The sequence below is a fragment of the Sinohyriopsis cumingii genome, chromosome 6 (assembly GCF_028554795.1).
Source record: "Sinohyriopsis cumingii isolate HCF-2022 chromosome 6, ASM2855479v2, whole genome shotgun sequence".
NCBI classification, from domain to species: Eukaryota; Metazoa; Mollusca; class Bivalvia; order Unionida; family Unionidae; genus Sinohyriopsis; species Sinohyriopsis cumingii.
Genome location: NC_142966.1, coordinates 141,638,014 through 141,658,672, shown reverse-complemented (window position 1 = coordinate 141,658,672; position 20,659 = coordinate 141,638,014). Strand labels below are relative to the sequence as shown.

Sequence of the window (20,659 nt, the reverse complement as noted above, 5' to 3'; positions counted from 1 at the left end):
GTGGCTTTATGTATGTACATATGTATGTATGTATGTATGTATGCATACATACCTATCAATACATCCATGTATGCCAATACCATAAGATGTCAATTTATCATACCCATCTGAAAAAAGGAAATATAACATCAGGAAAATATTGAAATAAAGAAACATGTATATTTCAAGACTTAAAAGTGTGCAGCATAGCAACATTGTCCCTATCTTTTTCCCACTTTTGAAAAACACCATATATTCATACCATGACCCTAGACTGGACTTACAAAGAAGGGGGGAAAATGAAATTCTGATAGAGCTGTATACATCATATAAACTCCAATCATATCCCAAACTTTGACATTTCTGTTTTCAACATTATGTACTAGGTGTATGACAATATATAACTCTGTAAATTTGATATATAATTACATACAGGTAAAACCCTTTATAATGCGTTGCTCACGGGTCCAAAGAATATCACAATATAAGCTGGATCGAGTTAACAAATTTTTTGAAAAACTTCCCTACAGAAAATGTGCATTGAAAGTTCAATGTCATCAATTTTAACTAACTTCTTGATCATATAAATCTGCTAGAGAGAAGAATAATTGGTTTTTCCGATAGCATGTATTTAGGTGTTAAAAAGAGAGGTCACCTTATATTAAAAAAATGGGAGCCATGCTGCGATTGTGTTATAAGCAGAATCACGTTATAATGAAGCAAACAGTCAGATATATTCAGCAAAAGATACATTCCATGCCTGAAAGGTTACATAGTTACAATTCCTTTCTTTGTCTCACAAAATGCTAATTTTTCTTGCTGTAAGTATAATATCTATAATCACATATCACATGGCATGGTGGGAAAACCTGTTTTATAAAGGAATATTTTTACCAAGAATATATAGGAAGGAAATAATTTTACCAATAATTTTCTTTAGAACTGTACAAATGCCACATCAACTATGATGTGACAGGAAGAAATGTTACATATCATACAATGCTGTGCCATTCAACTGCAAGCCATCTCTCACAGAATGCATGTAATAACATTTTTTTATATGGCAATCAGTTTTTTTACTAACCAATATGCCTTATAAAGTTTGGACCCTGCAAGAGATAAGTACACTGACCATAAAAAACCATTTCAAAATTAAAATGTACCAGACACATACAAAATACAGTCCTTGATAAAAATGTGAAAACATCTGAAACCACGCTTTAGAAGTGGAAATGTCTGAATAAGACTGAACCATTTTAAAAGCTTATACTAACATCAAATTTTCTGATTAATTACCTATACAATGGTTTGGGGTGTACTGAGAAGAAATGCCATAAATTAAACAAGCTATATAAATAGCACTGTCTGTTGAAAAATACCAATTGACAAACTGTCATAAGTAGGTAAAATATCCATGTGCTACATTTCGTGACTAAGTCACACACTCCCTGAAAATTCAAAATATAATTGTGACACACAAAAATGGGACAAATGCTAAATGAGACTAATGTAAACCATGTATGAAAAGCCTTATTTTTTAAAACAAATAACCGACAATCACTCTGCTTTATTATGATATTCTTTTATTGACCTATATTACAGATAGATTTCCCAACCAAACTGATGTAACATCATAATTGGAGGACTTTTTCACATATAATCTAACGCTAACAGTAATCAAATATACCCTATTATCAAGTGACCCATCTAAAGAGATTTCATTTTTAAGAAACAAATTTATTGCAATATTTCATGTTTGCATGGGATGCAATTTATGTGAATACTTGTTAAAAAGATTTGCAATACTGTCCACTGTAACTCACTTTACCGATATATTGTTTTTGATGCAGCCTTCTTCTCTTTCTCCATTCTACATCATTCTTATCTAGTTCTTGTACAATTCCACCAGCAAATTCTCTGCAAATCAAATAGTAATGTGCAGTTTATATTATCAATGTGGTCTTTATTCATTGATAAAATAAAGTGTAACAGAAAATAAAAAAAGGCAAACAAAATAAAATCATTTTGCTAACAATGAAAATCAATACAAAAGATAAAACAAAACATAGGATGCCTCATATAGTGCAATCATTCAGCATGAATAATTGCTATAGCAAGCATAAATTCTTACGTGTTTAAAATTGTCCTAAAATAATGTACAGCAACTTGGTTATGTCACCAAGGAACATCCTGCCAACTTCTTTTAGGACTTCACAAACAATTTTCTAGGTTGATAGTTGGGAATAAAACCTTAATGAATACTAAAGTTGGGAATTCTTCCTGATACAAAAAGATTGGAAACTAACAGTATATAGTATTTACATTGCAATTATGGCTGTATTTGGGCACAGAAGACCACCCCACCCCACCCACCCCACAAAATTGCTGCACCTTGCACAATATAAACCCAGTGTATTTCCTAGTGGTAATAATGAAAAATCCAATGGAAATTGTATCCTAATATTTTGCATTCTGCAATGAATGCAGTAATGGCCTTATCAAACGTGGGGCCCAATTTGAATCAATTTGGCAGGGCCCCTGCTTTTAAATGAAGGGCCATCGATGTGCACAGCATTTGGAAATAAACTTTTGATGTCAGCCCTGAATGAATGTACACATTTTATTTTATCATGAAATAATGCACAACTTTCGTGCAAATAAAAATTATATCTTTAAGTCACCTGGCTAAATCCCTACACACAGGCCCATTTCATAACAGTGAAAAAAACATTACAACACAAAATACCATAACAATACTTTACAAAAACGTTTATTATTTCTGCAAAGCATTTATACTGTTTGTGATCAAGCCATTAAAAAAACTCCAACCTGACAAACTTAATGACTTTTACTGACTGAAATTTGTATTACTGCCCCGCTCCCCCCATATCAAAGCATATGCAATGAGGGACAAATACAAACACATACATGTGCCATTATGATACAAATACTGAGATTATTTGCGATAATGATAATATTATTATCATCACCACTACTGAAAAGATAATAGAAGCACCATAGTATTAATAATAATAATAATAATAATAATAATAATTTGTACTTGGTGTAAATTTCAATATCAACATGATGGTGGGTGTTTTGGTACAAATGGGACAAAACAAAAAAGAATGTAATTACAATTCACCCATGTCAGTATCTATAATTTACCATAATGTGATTTCTGGTTTGTATCATGCATGTATACATAAAACATGCTGCAGACAGGAAGTTATATCAGCAGTTAAGACCAATGAAATGCCAAGGTACAAAATGCATGATACAAGAAAGTTTATTTAATGAACATAGCAAAGACAACATAAAAGTACTAACTCGGGGCCAGCTATTATACAGACATATACAGTCATTTGAACAAATTTCAATACCACATTCACACTGTGACTGATTAATCTGATATTCCTTTTTAAAGGAATGTCTATAGTAAAGGTTACTCACTCTTTCATTGAGGCACGACAATCACTTTTCAGAAAGTCATGAGTATCAGTTGAACATAGACAAAGTAAACCAGATTTGCAAGTGCTGCCTTGAATATTAAGGGGGAAATAACTGACCCATGTCCCCCATACTAAAGACAATTGTGGAAATATATTGAAATGAAAGGATACAATAACCCTATTATTTGTGCGAGTACATTACGACATAATGGAAATGTACAGAATTATTTAAAGCTTACAGAATATTATAAACTACATCATTCCTGTTGAGTAAAAAGAAGCAAATAAGCACAAAGTGTTACAATAATATTAGGTGTTTAATGCAAACGTTAAGCCATTCGTGATATTTCTTAAACTGAATAAGGGGCTGGTGTTGTGTGCTTTTACTTACATACAAATAATATAGAGCCTGAGGCAAAGAAAAACAGTGCCCAATGGCGTGATGATATACCTATTAGCATATGCTAGTGTGTATGTTTTGGAGTTTTAACGTAGCTTTAGGAATTATTCAGTTTATTGTGATGTCTAGCACTGGGGCATCATGCCACAAATATATCCCACCCAGTCACATAATCCTAACACCAGGCTGACCAGTCCTAACACTAACCTCTTAATGCTGAGCGTCTAGCGAGGCAGCTGTTACTACCCTTCTTACAAATCTCTGGTATGAATCGGCCGGGCTTCGAACCCGCGACCTCCCGCATCCGAGATGGACACTAACCCCTAGGCCACTGGAGCGGTCTTGCCCATTCTAGTTAACGACTAGTTAAATATAAAGAGACAAAAATCATCAATTATTACACCATTTGGTTAGAAAGCTGTTTACTCACGAGTTCATTTGAAGAATTTCAATTTAAATCCAACCTACGCGATAAGCTCCAACTCACTACACCCTTCCATGAGATACGTAATTTCGAGGTCTTTCATGTATTATACTACAGTACAGATCACAGGGGCTGTTGGTGTAATTATGATATTTATTTATAATATACCTGCCTAAAACGTTTATATTTATAATTATTCGTTTATGGAAAAAAAAATACCTTGCACTGAATGATATTGGATGACTGGCCTTCACTCTTCTAAAACATAAATCGATAATTCTCCATCTTCTAAGATACAACACACTTATGCGGATAAGATGATGGTATTACGAATATGTCATCACGTGATTAAAATCTCGTTTATGAGTTTAAATCTCGTTCGGTTCGTTAGATAAATTGGAGCTCTAGATTATCAGCGGCGTTACTATCGTAGGAGCTGGAGATAATAGCTTAGTAGATCTCGTTTTTGAGTTGAAATCTCGTTCGAATCTCGTTCGGTAGTAAAGACGGAGATCAAAATTACAGCGGCGTTACTGTGGAAGGAGCCGGCGATTGTAGTTTGTAGACTGAGCTTCACGTGTTTCTGGAGCCGTAAATTGTGATTTTTATTAACGGAGCCGTAGATTAAACGTGTTTTAGGAGCCGCTAATTGTAGAAGGAGCCGCTAATTGTTGTAGGAGCCGCTAATTGTAGTTTCTATTAAAATATAAGGAAAGATTGTAATCACCGTCATTTTAGGAGCCGCTAATTGTTATCGGAGCCGCTAATTGTTGCCCATATAATAATATAGGGAAAAATTCTGATCACCGCCGGGTACCTGCGGCTTTCCATATATGGATATGGAAAGCCGCAGGTACCCGGCGGTGATCACAATTTTTCCCTATATTATTATATAGGCAACAATTAGCGGCTCCGACAACAATTAGCGGCTCCTAAAATGACGGTGATTACAATCTTTCCTTATATTTTTATATGAACTACAATTAGCGGCTCCTACAACAATTACCGGCTCCTTCTACAATTAGCGGCTCCTAAAACACTTTTAATCTACGGCTCCGTTAATAAAAATCGCCAATTTACGGCTCCGGAAACACCTGAAGCTCAGTCTACAAACTACAATCACCGGCTCCTTCGACAGTAACGCCGCTGTAATTTTGATCTCCGTCTTTAGTACCGAACGAGATTCGAACGAGATTTCAACTCAAAAACGAGATCTACTTAGCTATTATTTCCAGCTCCTACGATTATGATTATGGAAAGCCGCAGGTACCCGGCGGTGATCACAATTTTTCCCTATATTATTATATAGGCAACAATTAGCGGCTCCGACAACAATTAGCGGCTCCGACAACAATTAGCGGCTCCGACAACAATTAGCGGCTCCTAAAATGACGGTGATTACAATCTTTCCTTATATTTTAATAGAAACTACAATTAGCGGCTCCTACAACAATTAGCGGCTCCTTCTACAATTAGCGGCTCCTAAAACACGTTTAATCTACGGCTCCGTTAATAAAAATCACAATTTACGGCTCCAGAAACACGTGAAGCTCAGTCTACAAACTACAATCGCCGGCTCCTTCCACAGTAACGCCGCTGTAATTTTGATCTCCGTCTTTACTACCGAACGAGATTCGAACGAGATTTCAACTCAAAAACGAGATCTACTAAGCTATTATCTCCAGCTCCTACGATAGTAACGCCGCTGATAATCTAGAGCTCCAATTTATCTAACGAACCGAACGAGATTTAAACTCATAAACGAGATTTTAATCACGTGATGACATATTCGTAATACCATCATCTTATCCGCATAAGTGTGTTGTATCTTAGAAGATGGAGAATTATCGATTTATGTTTTAGAAGAGTGAAGGCCAGTCATCCAATATCATTCAGTGCAAGGTATTTTTTTTTCAATAAACGAATAATTATAAATATAAACGTTTTAGGCAGGTATATTATAAATAAATATCATAATTACACCAACAGCCCCTGTGATCTGTACTGTAGTATAATTCATGAAAGACCTCGAAATTACGCATCTCATGGAAGGGTGTAGTGAGTTGGAGCTTATCGCGTAGGTTGGATTTAAATTGAAATTCTTCAAATGAACTCGTGAGTAAACAGCTTTCTAACCAAATGGTGTAATAATTGATGATTTTTGTCTCTTTATATTTAACTAGTCGTTAACTAGAATGGGCAAGACCGCTCCAGTGGCCTAGGGGTTAGTGTCCATCTCGGATGCGGGAGGTCGCGGGTTCGAAGCCCGGCCGATTCATACCAGAGATTTGTAAGAAGGGTAGTAACAGCTGCCTCGCTAGACGCTCAGCATTAAGAGGTTAGTGTTAGGACTGGTCAGCCTGGTGTTAGGATTATGTGACTGGGTGGGATATATTTGTGGCATGATGCCCCAGTGCTAGACATCACAATAAACTGAATAATTCCTAAAGCTACGTTAAAACTCCAAAACATACACACTAGCATATGCTAATAGGTATATCATCACGCCATTGGGCACTGTTTTTCTTTGCCTCAGGCTCTATATTATTTGTATGTAAGTAAAAGCACACAACACCAGCCCCTTATTCAGTTTAAGAAATATCACGAATGGCTTAACGTTTGCATTAAACACCTAATATTATTGTAACACTTTGTGCTTATTTGCTTCTTTTTACTCAACAGGAATGATGTAGTTTATAATATTCTGTAAGCTTTAAATAATTCTGTACATTTCCATTATGTCGTAATGTACTCGCACAAATAATAGGGTTATTGTATCCTTTCATTTCAATATATTTCCACAATTGTCTTTAGTATTGGGGACATGGGTCAGTTATTTCCCCCTTAATATTCAAGGCAGCACTTGCAAATCTGGTTTACTTTGTCTATGTTCAACTGATACTTATGACTTTCTGAAAAGTGATTGTCGTGCCTCAATGAAAGAGTGAGTAACCTTTACTATAGACATTCCTTTAAAAAGGAATATCAGATTAATCAGTCACAGTGTGAATGTGGTATTGAAATTTGTTCAAATGACTGTATATGTCTGTATAATAGCTGGCCCTGAGTTAGTACTTTTATGTTGTCTTTGCTATGTTCATTAAATAAACTTTCTTGTATCATGCATTTTGTACCTTGGCATTTCATTGGTCTTAACTGCTGATATAACTTCCTGTCTGCAGCATGTTTTATGTATACATGCATGATACAAACCAGAAATCACATTATGGTAAATTATAGATACTGACATGGGTGAATTGTAATTACATTCTTTTTTGTTTTGTCCCATTTGTACCAAAACACCCACCATCATGTTGATATTGAAATTTACACCAAGTACAAATTATTATTATTATTATTATTATTAATACTATGGTGCTTCTATTATCTTTTCAGTAGTGGTGATGATAATAATATTATCATTATCGCAAGTAATCTCAGTATTTGTATCATAATGGCACATGTATGTGTTTGTATTTGTCCCTCATTGCATATGCTTTGATATGGGGGGAGCGGGGCAGTAATACAAATTTCAGTCAGTAAAAGTCATTAAGTTTGTCAGGTTGGAGTTTTTTTAATGGCTTGATCACAAACAGTATAAATGCTTTGCAGAAATAATAAACGTTTTTGTAAAGTATTGTTATGGTATTTTGTGTTGTAATGTTTTTTTCACTGTTATGAAATGGGCCTGTGTGTAGGGATTTAGCCAGGTGACTTAAAGATATAATTTTTATTTGCACGAAAGTTGTGCATTATTTCATGATAAAATAAAATGTGTACATTCATTCAGGGCTGACATCAAAAGTTTATTTCCAAATGCTGTGCACATCGATGGCCCTTCATTTAAAAGCAGGGGCCCAGCCAAATTGATTCAAATTGGGCCCCACGTTTGATAAGGCCATTACTGCATTCATTGCAGAATGCAAAATATTAGGATACAATTTCCATTGGATTTTTCATTATTACCACTAGGAAATACACTGGGTTTATATTGTGCAAGGTGCAGCAATTTTGTGGGGGGGGTGGGGTGGGGTGGTCCTCTGTGCCCAAATACAGCCATTATTGCAATGTAAATACTATATACTGTTAGTTTCCAATCTTTCTGTATCAGGAAGAATTCCCAACTTTAGTATTCATTAAGGTTTTATTCCCAACTATCAACCTAGAAAATTGTTTGTGAAGTCCTAAAAGAAGTTGGCAGGATGTTCCTTGGTGACATAACCAAGTTGCTGTACATTATTTTAGGACAATTTTAAACACGTAAGAATTTATGCTTGCTATAGCAATTATTCATGCTGAATGATTGCACTATATGAGGCATCCTATGTTTTGTTTTATCTTTTGTATTGATTTTCATTGTTAGCAAAATGATTTTATTTTGTTTGCCTTTTTTTATTTTCTGTTACACTTTATTTTATCAATGAATAAAGACCACATTGACAATATAAACTGCACATTACTATTTGATTTGCAGAGAATTTGCTGATGGAATTGTACAAGAACTAGATAAGAATGATGTAGAATGGAGAAAGAGAAGAAGGCTGCATCAAAAACAATGTATCGGTAAAGTGAGTTACAGTGGACAGTATTGCAAATCTTTTTAACAAGTATTCACATAAATTGCATCCCATGCAAACATGAAATATTGCAATAAATTTGTTTCTTAAAAATGAAATCTCTTTAGATGGGTCACTTGATAATAGGGTATATTTGATTACTGTTAGCGTTAGATTACATGTGAAAAAGTCCTCCAATTATGATGTTACATCAGTTTGGTTGGGAAATCTATCTGTAATATAGGTCAATAAAAGAGTATCATAATAAAGCAGAGTGATTGTCGGTTATTTGTTTTTAAAAAAAAGGCTTTTCATACATGGTTTACATTAGTCTCATTTAGCATTTGTCCCATTTTTGTGTGTCACAATTATATTTTGAATTTTCAGGGAGTGTGTGACTTAGTCATGAAATGTAGCACATGGATATTTTACCTACTTATGATAGTTTGTCAATTGGTATTTTTCAACACACAGTGCTATTTATATAGCTTGTTTAATTTATGGCATTTCTTCTCAGTACACCCCAAACCATTGTATAGGTAATTAATCAGAAAATTTGTTGTTAGTATAAGCTTTTAAAATGGTTCAGTCTTATTCAGACATTTCCATTTTAAAGCGTGGTTTCAGATGTTTTCACATTTTTATCAAGGATTGTATTTTGTATGTGTCTGGTACATTTTAATTTTGAAATGGTTTTTTATGGTCAGTGTACTTATCTCTTGCAGGGTCCAAACTATATAAGGCATCTTGGTCAGTAAAAAAAATGATTGCCATATAAAAAAATGTTATTACATGCATTCTGTGAGAGATGGCTTGCAGTTGAATGGCACAGCATTGTATGATATGTAACATTTCTTCCTGTCACATCATAGTTGATGTGGCATTTGTACAGTTCTAAAGAAAATTATTGGTAAAATTATTTCCTTCCTATATATTCTTGGTAAAAATATTCCTTTATAAAACAGGTTTTCCCACCATGCCATGTGATATGTGATTATAGATATTATACTTACAGCAAGAAAAATTAGCATTTTGTGAGACAAAGAAAGGAATTGTAACTATGTAACCTTTCAGGCATGGAATGTATCTTTTGCTGAATATATCTGACTGTTTGCTTCATTATAACGTGATTCTGCTTATAACACAATCGCAGCATGGCTCCAATTTTTTTAATATAAAGTGACCTCTCTTTTTAACACCTAAATACATGCTATCGGAAAAACCAATTATTTTTATCCCTAGCAGATTTATATGATCAAGAGGTTAGTTAAAATTGATGACATTGAACTTTCAATGCACATTTTCTGTCGGGAAGTTTTTCAAAAAATTTGTTAACTCGATCCAGCTTATATTGTGATGTTATTCTTTGGACCCGTGAGCAACGCATTACAAAGGGTTTTACCTGTATGTAATTATATATCAAATTTACAGAGTTATATATTGTCATACACCTAGTACATAATGTTGAAAACAGAAATGTCAAAGTTTGGAATATGATTGGAGTTTATATGATGTATACAGCTCTATCAGAATTTCATTTTCCCCCCTTCTTTGTAAGTCCAGTCTAGGGTCATGGGTATGAATATATGGTGTTTTTCAAAAGTGGGAAAAAGATAGGGACAATGTTGCTATGCTGCACACTTTTAAGTCTTGAAATATACATGTTTCTTTATTTCAATATTTTCCTGATGTTATATTTCCTTTTCTCAGATGGGTATGATAAATTGACATCTTATGGTATTGGCATACATGGATGTATTGATAGGTATGTATGCAGGCATACATACATACATATGTACGTACATAAAGCCACATTCAGTGGTTAGTGTGCCAGACTCAGGTCCATAAGGGGGTGGGTTTTGTATCTTACCATAGGACCAGTCTGTTCTTGGCAAGACACTTGACTCCAGTTGCCACAGCACTAAGTAACTGACCTTCGTTATTATACCTTAAAGCACCAAAACAAACGTAGCAGAGAAAATACATAAGTGGTTATGATCTGGCAGTCTCAAAGGTTTCTAAAGTTGTGACCCAGGTAACCCAATGGTCATATAAACAAATTAGCAATAGCAAACATTTAAAACTTAAAATTATATTAAGTTCTAGGTAGAACCTTTAAGACCTATGATGGTTTAAAATTTTAAAACCAAAGGTACATTTTAGACCACTCATAAATCATGTCCCATAGTTAGCATATTGAACTGTGTTTTTATCTTGAACTGTTTGTAAGTTGCATGACACAGTGAACATACACATGCATATACCACACATACACGTACACAAGGACCTAAAATCTAATAACATCCATTGGGAAAACATCTTGATTTAAATAAATTTTATCTACAGTTGGACTAAAATGTAAAAATAGTCATTTTATAAGACATTATTTTAGTAACAGATGTTTCCTATTTTAAGTGAAAGTGCAACATTAATGGGAAAGCTGAAGATTCTGCTGTGAATGTTTATGCAAATTTGTTCTATTCATTCTTCAGCTTTTTATTATATTTCATTTCTGTTATGTACATACAGTTTATCTTGACAATGGATAAATTACCCCGCCTTGTGTGATACAATGTATTTTTAAGTAATCTTATTTTCAGTTTTTTGCAGAAGATAATATGGCTACATGCTGGAATAACTAATAGATGACCAGATATAGTTGCCTTGTACTTTGTCAATACAGTTGTTAAATCCCATGGTAAATGAAGACAATATCAACTCACATAATGCAAATTATAAAGTAATTACATGTTTATATATATTATTGTAATTGCAGTTAAAATGTTGAATAATTGGCATCTCAGTATTGTCAGTTTTTAAAATGAAATCTTGACAGGTATGTATTTGACTTGGAATTGTAAACTGAATAAATTTATTGCAGTGTTTATTATGTCTTCCTGTTCACACTCACGATTTTAAAGGTGGGTATACTTTTTTAATGACTGTTTTATACACCCATACAAGGAAATTATATGCCAAAACAAAGTGTTACTGTAAAAATTGAATTACTTGAAGACAGTAAATGAGATATTCAAATGCAGGATTAACTGAGCTATGTCATCTCTTCTTGGACTATGGATGTAAGCAAAGCTAGATATAATTGGTTGATTGGTCAGTAATACATCTATTTGTTTGCAGGCCTGGTGTCACACATGTAAAGCTTACTATTTTGTACAAATCTTGCATTATCTCTGCTATAGTAACGGCTAAGAGGGGCAGATTTAGAACGTTTATGAACCATATCATATGAATGTTTTGCTCATCGATCTTAATTATTATTTCTTAATTGTCCTTGAAGCAAATACTGTATTGGCATTTGGTTTTGGTATTATAGGCAGTGTATCCCCTAGGGGTGCAAGACTGAGAGTCAAAAATCTCCTTGGTGTCAAAACTGGGGGTCAGACTGAGTAAAAAATAAACTTTGGTATCAAAACTGGGGGTCAAATTAAAAATTTGGGGGTCTCTGAAGCGCAAATGAGGGTGAAGGAAAATACTGATTATAGGGGAAAAAAGTATATTACTTACAATATTCTCATGGTGAACTAGTAATTTTCTCAGTGTCTTTTTGATAACAGAACAATGCTGTTGTACACTACACAATTTGTTCAACTACCACTATGTCACAAGTTTACATGACCAGTTTATGTGGTAAGTTGGATTCCAATAAAGTTTGTAAAAATTTAGTAAAATAACAAATCTTGTACATTTCCTGTACATTAGTAAAAATACAGACAGTATTTAAAGGCAAAAGAGAACTTTAACTTCCATCACAAAAGCCGATATAAATTATTAAATTTTGTATATGATGCTAATAATATTATACTAACCTACTTTTCAGGGTGTCCAGTAAAAGTGAGAGGCAATCCAGGCACTGGAAATGGCATAGTTGCTGCAGTGCAGATGGCCTTCTTAGCAATGAAAATGCCTTCATATATGGTGCATCACATGTAAACCAGGCAGGTTTTGAATTGAAAGAAGGGTAATACAGGTCAGTTAGAAACCATTGCAAGTGCCCTTTTGTATATCTATATATTGTATATATTGTTTAACTCTTGTCCACAATTGTAAGGGTCATATGTAAGCAAGATATTGCAAAGCTAACTTTTGTCCATGATTGTAGATTATCATCTGAGATGATATTTGTAAACATGTTTACCTGGCTTTGAGTTCAGAAAATTGTTTTGTCCATTAGAAAAAAATGTTCTCATTTGCCAGGTAGTTTGCTAAAAAGTAAAACTATAAAGTAAACAGACCTTACCTTGTTTACGAATTTGATGGGAAAAGGACCCACATCCTATATCTCTTATTGTCTTAGGTTTTTATATAAAGTTTGTGATCAATTTTATATAAAGGTTGTGATCAACATAGTTAACAACATATTCCTACTGTAACACCTCTCAAGTGAAATCTGTCTTTTAGTTGTGTTCAGTTGTAATTTCACATGATTTATATACTTCATTTATTCACTGAAATAACAAAGTGCCTACAGATACTTTTGGACTGTTTTAGGATTAGAGTGAATTCCTTCAAGGACATTCTAGATTATATCATTGTGATGGATAAGATTATCACATTGGCACATTTAAGACTGTTGGAACTACAGCACATTCAAGATTGGAATCAATTTGTAACACCACTGTAATTCATTTGGAACACCTTTTTTCCTTTTGGATCTGTGGGAGCTATTTGGGATATATTTCATAATGTAAGCTACTTTTAAATTTTCACATTATCTGTGAAAATAAAGTATTTGTTGAATTTTACTTGTTGGTTTCACTTTTTTCTCTTTAAGATCTTTGAGGTATAATACCTCTAACTTCAGATCAGCATGCTCATCTGATTGAAAATAAGAGACTTTGCTCTGTAAGTGTTCTATATGTATGAAGTTATGAATGCAAGTACAATTAATGTGAATCCTTGTTATACTTTAATACCTTGTATGAGTTTCAAAAAATGAAAAGATGGCAGAAGTTGGATTAATTAGTATAGCAGTTGCTTCCTGCTTCATTTTTGTCTTGTCCTAACCATATCTTTGGAGACACCCATTCGGGTCATCATCACAGACATCTGGGTCATTGCCATACCACATTTGGGTAATCATCACAAGTACATTTGGAACTCTGTCACATCACATTTGGGTCATCATCACACATACATTTGGGTCACCATCACATATAAATTTGGGTCACCATCACATATACATTTGGGTTACCATCACATATAAATGTGGGCCATCATCACATATATACATTTGCGTCACAATCACATGTACATTTGGGTCAGTATTATTGTTTCAGGTCTGACGTTTGAAAAACCATTTATATATCTAATGTCTTGTGAGCATTGTCAAGCATAACATGTAATGAAAGAATACACTTTTTGGAATCCTTAGAAGTTAAAATATCATTGGTATGGATAGATTGGATGTAATACAATAGTTATTATTCTATGCATGTATTTTCTTTTTCCAGTGAACAGGATGATACAAGTTGTTCAAGTTAATTTGGCAAATTTCCTAAAATTGCCAGATTAAAACACCTGCAGTATTTGTTACATGTATGACACATGCACGAAATGAAAATATGCCAAACCACATAAACACAAAAATAGATCCCTTTTTCTTTCTTAAAAAAACCCCCTTTGTTTCTCTAAATTTACATTTTCTTAAAAACATTTCTTCTATGATCACATCTGAGTCAACATTTTTAATAGACGTCAAAATACATGTCCTCTGTATCACTATTCCAAGCTGTGTCTGCAGTTTGTATATGTACTGCTCATTCAGAAACATCTAAGAGACATGGTAGGACTGTGGAACATCAATAAAACATGGAGGATGTAGTTAATGGCATGGTACAAAATTTGCACCAAATGGGCTGAACTCTTTTCCGAATGATCTATTGTCGTTTTGAAATATCAACAGTTTGTGAAGGAAGGACACATTGATATCCATATCTCTTTTTAAAATATGGGCTTTTAGAAATAACAACCTATTATTCTGTTGACTGCCATTGGATAGCAAGTGTTAAATACTGATTTATGCTGCAAAAATAAAAGAGGCAACATCTTTTGAATGTTTTCATTTTGCATAATAAGCTCGTACTGTTTTATGTAGCCTGCACACTTGGTCGGCAAGCTCCCAAACAGTTGGAAGAATAAAATGATCCAGGTCATTTTAACTTTTGTTAGTTTGAGAAACTACACTTTCTTCTGACAAAGATAACTGCTGGTGTTCTCTGTGAAATAAGAGACTCGATAACTTGTTTGAATGGACGTGTAGAATTTGTTCATATGCTCCTCCTGGTGTCAATATTATTTCGTGTACTAAAATTACAGGGTTTTTTTCTCTAAAATGTTGAATTAAAAATGAAGGGAATCTACTTATACCATACATGGTAATTTACAGCGGCTTTTCTACATTTATTATTTTTATATTGTAACCAAACAATGCATTTGAACCTGTTGTAAGCTGTTATTTCAAAGACTTTAAAGAATATGGTCTCTTAAGACAGGTTTATTTTAACAAGTCAGTTAGAAGAAGCATTTAAAAAAATGCTGCTCTATGTCAGGGATGGAATATATTCATGGTCAATGTGGCTGTTAATGCTGGTTTAACTACATCAATACAATTTAATCTTAATACAAATTTTTTTCAGGAGCAGAGAACTGTTAAGCACCAATGACAGAGGAAATTCAGGACTTGAAGGAACTGTGTCAAAATAATTATACAGAACTTGATCCAGATTTTGTTAGAATTATACAAGAAGCAACAGAGACTTATCAGATACCAAATGCAACCGAAGACTTTTATGCTACTAAAAACTTTGTTTTGCCAGAAGTGATTACAAAATTGTATTATCAGATGTAACAGAACAAATTAAATTGAATTATAATTATTATCCATACAGTTATTATCTTTACTACCATGACAAATAAAATGTTTGCTTTTTACATCATGTGCTTAAGAATGAATCTAATTATACAATCACATCACTAGCATATACCAAGAAATTAAAAGCAAATATTGTACAATTATAATAACTATGGTTACGGTAACAATAAATACGATTCGGAGAGAGGAGCTGAGAGAGTGAGATGCAAGAAAAAGTTTTTATTCTCGCACACAGTCCTCCCTACGTGATTGCCATATAATAAAATGTAATTTGTCATACAGAAAAACCAAGATAATCAAGCATGATTAAAGACTTGTAATGTCACATCTAAAGGCATTCATTAGTCTAAGCCAGTGTAATTGTCGTTTAATAATAAAGGCTGACTTAACGGGGAATACAAGTTCATCAGCTATTGACACAAGTGCAAGTAGAATCTACATCAGCCAATTTTTCTTTCATCAAAACAAATTAACACTTTTTGTCACAAGATAATATATAATAAGACTTCCCAGTAGATGTTGTCATTGCATCAAGCTCTTAAATATGCCAGAATGTTAATATTGACTTCATTACCGATACATATACGATTGAAGAAGTATACAGGGCTCCCATGCTACTTGGAAATTTGGAAAAAGTTGAAGAAATGATAATTTCTTTTCTGAACATGAAAATTCCTTGAAGTTTGCAAATGTTGATGAAAGTCAGGAAAGTTTGCAACTACTTGATGACAGAAACAATTACGTAATTGAGTTGTAACTGATTGTGAATTATATTTATTGAGTTCTGCCCAGAATATTCGGAGGTTGCAGTATGGATCATTAGGGTGGTTACCATAATCATAGTTGTTGAGTCAATCTTAACACTCACTGGATTAGATTAGAAGACTGGTTGTTTCACAGTCAGCTTGATATTGATATTTTGTCTGACATGAAAGGTTTGAAAACCAGTCTAGCATCACAAGACACCAACATGTTGTCGGCAAAGCGTAGCCGCATACCAGATGGCCTAGCAAACTTAATGCTGTTACCCCGAGGCATACCTACATGAAACCGAGATGAAAATTATTTATTTTCTCAGAAAATGCAAGTATTAGAATAATTATGTCTTTACTCTGCTGAAAGATAAGATGAAACTATGGCATTGATGAAATTTGACCTGATACTCACCATTTGCACTGCTAGTCGCATGGGTACACAAATATCACAACCAACATATTCATGACATCATAGGTCCAGTTGTCACATGATGTCAGTAATAACCCATTTCAGATGTAGAAACAAAAAAAAATATGAAATGAAAAATAAAGTTGTAAACTGTTCGTAATAAAGAAACTACAATGAAAGAACACAGAATTCTGTATATATTTATTAAAAAAATAACTATGTTTTGTTGTATCATGTGACTACCTTGTTGACATGTGCTCTTTGCTTGATGAACTGTCCAGATTGCAGTGACAGCGACAGGTTTCTGGTTGTTTTCTCAACATAAACATATTCTTTCTGGTTCTTACAGAAGCTTTCTGACTTTCATTTAATATATTTTAATTTTTTTACATTAGATAGAAGCTTGTTGATGTCATCCGACTATTGGATTTCTGTTGTATTGTGAGATTTGTGGAATCATATAACTAGTAATGCAAATGCAGATAGTGAGTACCGGGTCAGGTTTTATCTGTGCTGTAGTCTTGTCTAGTCTGTCACGGATTAAGACATAATGATTATAATACTCTCCATTTCTGAGAAAATGAATCACCTTCCTATTGATTTCATACAGGTATGACTTGATGTGACATTGTTTCAAGTTTTCCAGGACCACTGGTGGGGTTCAAGTTAAATTTGTAGTCAAAATGTTGAATCTCTGATGGTAATTTTGGTGTTAAACTATGACACTGAACATGTGGCTCAAAGGATTGGTTTCAAATCCTTATCGGTCGCAGGAGAAATGTGAGATTGTTGTCCCTTGTAATGTGAGTATCACTACAGGTTTAGGTACTGCTCTTCTTTCTGTAATACTGCTCTGGTGGTCTAGTGGTTAGAGCGTCCGCCTGGGATGCGGGAGGTCGTGGGTTTGATCCCCGGCCGAGTCATACCTAAGACTTACAAAAATGGTACTAATAGCTGCCTCGCTTGACACTCAGCATTAAGAGGTTAGTGTTAGGACTGGTCGGCCTGGTGTCAGGATAATGTGACTGGGTGGGACATCATGCTACATGTCTGCGGCATGATGCCCCAATGCTAGACATCACTATAAACTGCCACATAGCAGACATCGTAGCGATATGACTGAAAAATTGTTAAAACTATGTTAAAAATCCAAATCACATCACATCTTTCTGTAATTGCAGTTTCATTTGTAACTCATATTTTTGTATCTGTCTCTCTCTTTTTCCTGCATTTGCATCTCCCTTTCTTTTTCCAGCATTTGTATTTTTATTTCTTTTTCTTCCTTTTGCATTTGTCATTTCTTCTCCATTTCTTTCTCTTCTTTTTAAATTTGCATTTGTTTATCTCTTTCCTCTTTTTCAAGCTTTCTTAACTTTATTTTGTTCTTGAATTTTAATTTCAATTTCATAACTTGCAGGTTTGAGCTAGAGTCAAAGCACTTTTGTCCAAAATATTCTTCTCTACCAAATTTAAACCAAAATATTTTTTATCTCATGTTTTAACAAATATGGCTTTGCACAGGAAAGATATTGTCTGGAACGTTGGAGCAATTCGTCCTCTTTCAAAGACTGATTGTTCCTGGCTAGGATTTAAAGTACAATTCTCCACTTTGGTTTATATCGTAAAAGCTTGTTGGTTTCACTATGTAAAGTCAGAAATATTAGGGACTAAGATAACTTAAATTTCAAAACAATTTCAATTTCTGTGAAATTCATATCCCCAGTTAGGCCCCAAGTTTCTGTTACGTCTCAATGATTGCAAACTTAAGTAACAGAAAAGAAGCAAAAACAACAAATTTTATAAAACTTAACAGTTTAATTATCAAAGTTATAAATAAAAAATATGAAAGGAACATAAAGTATTATGAAGTGAATCCAAGCTAGTCCTTATCCTGGTCTGTGAAAGTCCTAAATGATAGAAATGTTCCTCATAAATTTCAATACCGGAAATGTACTGGTCCTCCAAGAACTTTGTAGTTGTCAAGATGGCGTTGTCCTGAATTCCTTCAATAACAGTTCCAGACTAATATTTAAGTCCAAATAATGAGCGCTTTCTATTTACACTGAACAGTCCAAACAAATGTTTTTCCTGTCTAAAAGTATCTAAACTTGCACAACACAAAATACGTCTATAGACTTAAAACTGGAATGCAATAATGTGAATGAACACAATAATGTGAATAACTCCAAACTTCGGAATGAAACAGTGCTTAATTTTCTTCTTGTATATAACATTTGTTGTGACAGTACTTCGCAATAGACCCCACGTGACGGCATACACTATTGATTTTGCGTCGAATTACCCAAAGTGAATATTATTCACATAACCTCGCGCATCCAGTGGGAAGCCACAGAAGTATCGAAACACCGGTCTAATCAGTCACTGTTAAACTACACTGTATGCCATTTTAAGTCTTATTAAGATTATTATTACTAATTGTCAACACTGAACTAAAGGAGATTTTTGCTTCAGTGTGGCGTTCAAATATCCCGAAGACCAGACACCATGCAATTTCCTCAAGAAAGAAACCAAATGACCTGGAAATTACCTAGCTTAAGTTGGAAGATGGAGTAATACTTTAACTGCAATGATTTTGAAATTTAGGAAGAACTAAATTTAAGAACTGAAAAGTCCACCCTTACATTTTGTTACCAAATTTGCAAAAACACTGTTAACTACGAAAATAAATGGGGTATCAGGGCTGATCAAATATTGTTTTCACATACTTGTCCAAGACAAAGAGTTTCATAAAATTCACTTGTCTCACCTTACTTTTTACAAGTCCCAATAATGTAATCTCTTCCAAAGATTTGATAAAATGTATGCATTTTATTCCATAGATATAAGAAAGAAAATAATATACAACTTTATTTCCTAAAAGGATTTACATTTTTCACAAATATTGGTTGATGCTACACATTTCGCTGCTTAATGTGTATATGTTTTGCTACTGGAGATGGACTTCCTGCATGCCCTCATTTTTGCTGTTAATTCCATGTGATTGAAAAAAATCTTTAGGTCTTTCCTAACATATTACATCAGATCTGCCCTCTCATGCACAAAGTGCATCTTCTAGCTAAAAATACACTGGTTTAATTTCTAACCTATGCCAATTTCGGATATTCTTTACAATAACTGCAATCTTAGTAAATAAATTAAAGCCAACATTTTAACCATCCACTTCACATGAAATTATATTTATTGAAACTTTTTGTTTCCTTTGTAACTCTGTTGCCACTTTCAACCACATGCTGATAGTTACTTGCACTGTAATACCTCTACCAGTTAAGTTGTTCCAAGCACTTAAACATTAAGTTAAAGGCTGAATTGCTAAAAAAAATTTATACTGTGCAAGGTGCATGTTCATATGTGAGCCATTAAACAAATTTGTGGGAGTCATCACACACCACTTAAGTGAGCGAATTCATGTAAAGTTTGTTCAAATGACACAATCACATTCCCAGGTAGGTTATCTGATGATCTGCTTATGACTGTGATAGTTCTTAACACCTGCTTTCAAACAATAAATTTTAACAGAAATACTGTATTTTATATTTTGATAAATGTCCAATGATAGTTATAGATCTTTTCTTAGCAAGCTTTCATGATACTTTTGCTTATTATCCTGCCAAAGTGTCCTCAGTTTAAAAAATACCGCAATAACGTTCTTCCATCCCCACCCACCCATGAGATACTTAATTTAGAGACCTGTCCAGTGTTGCAAAGATATATGAGAACTTTTTAGTCTAAGCAAAATATCTGCAGTATAAAAAAGCAAGTTAATATTCTTTA

General features: G+C 33.8%; 2 long non-coding RNA genes across 9 annotated transcripts in view; one reads left to right on the top strand and one right to left on the bottom strand.

Annotated features, from left to right (window-relative positions):
• Nucleotides 1-1,064: 1,064 nt before the first annotated feature.
• Nucleotides 1,065-20,659, bottom strand: part of LOC149798141 (uncharacterized) — a 230,332-nt gene continuing 210,737 nt past the window's right edge. For both annotated transcript variants that reach the window (XR_016421974.1, XR_016421973.1), the window contains one exon: nucleotides 1,065-1,896. This is a non-coding gene — a long non-coding RNA (uncharacterized LOC149798141). The remainder of the gene's footprint in view (nucleotides 1,897-20,659) is intronic.
• Nucleotides 5,755-15,710, top strand: LOC149798145 (uncharacterized). 7 transcript variants are annotated; one of them, XR_016421968.1, is made up of 4 exons: nucleotides 5,755-6,157; nucleotides 8,730-8,818; nucleotides 12,650-12,799; nucleotides 15,468-15,710. It is a non-coding gene; the product is annotated as an uncharacterized LOC149798145 (long non-coding RNA). The 7 variants fall into 7 exon arrangements; XR_016421967.1 differs by adding an exon at nucleotides 6,439-6,593 and having other exon boundaries at nucleotides 12,650-15,710; XR_016421966.1 differs by having other exon boundaries at nucleotides 12,650-15,710.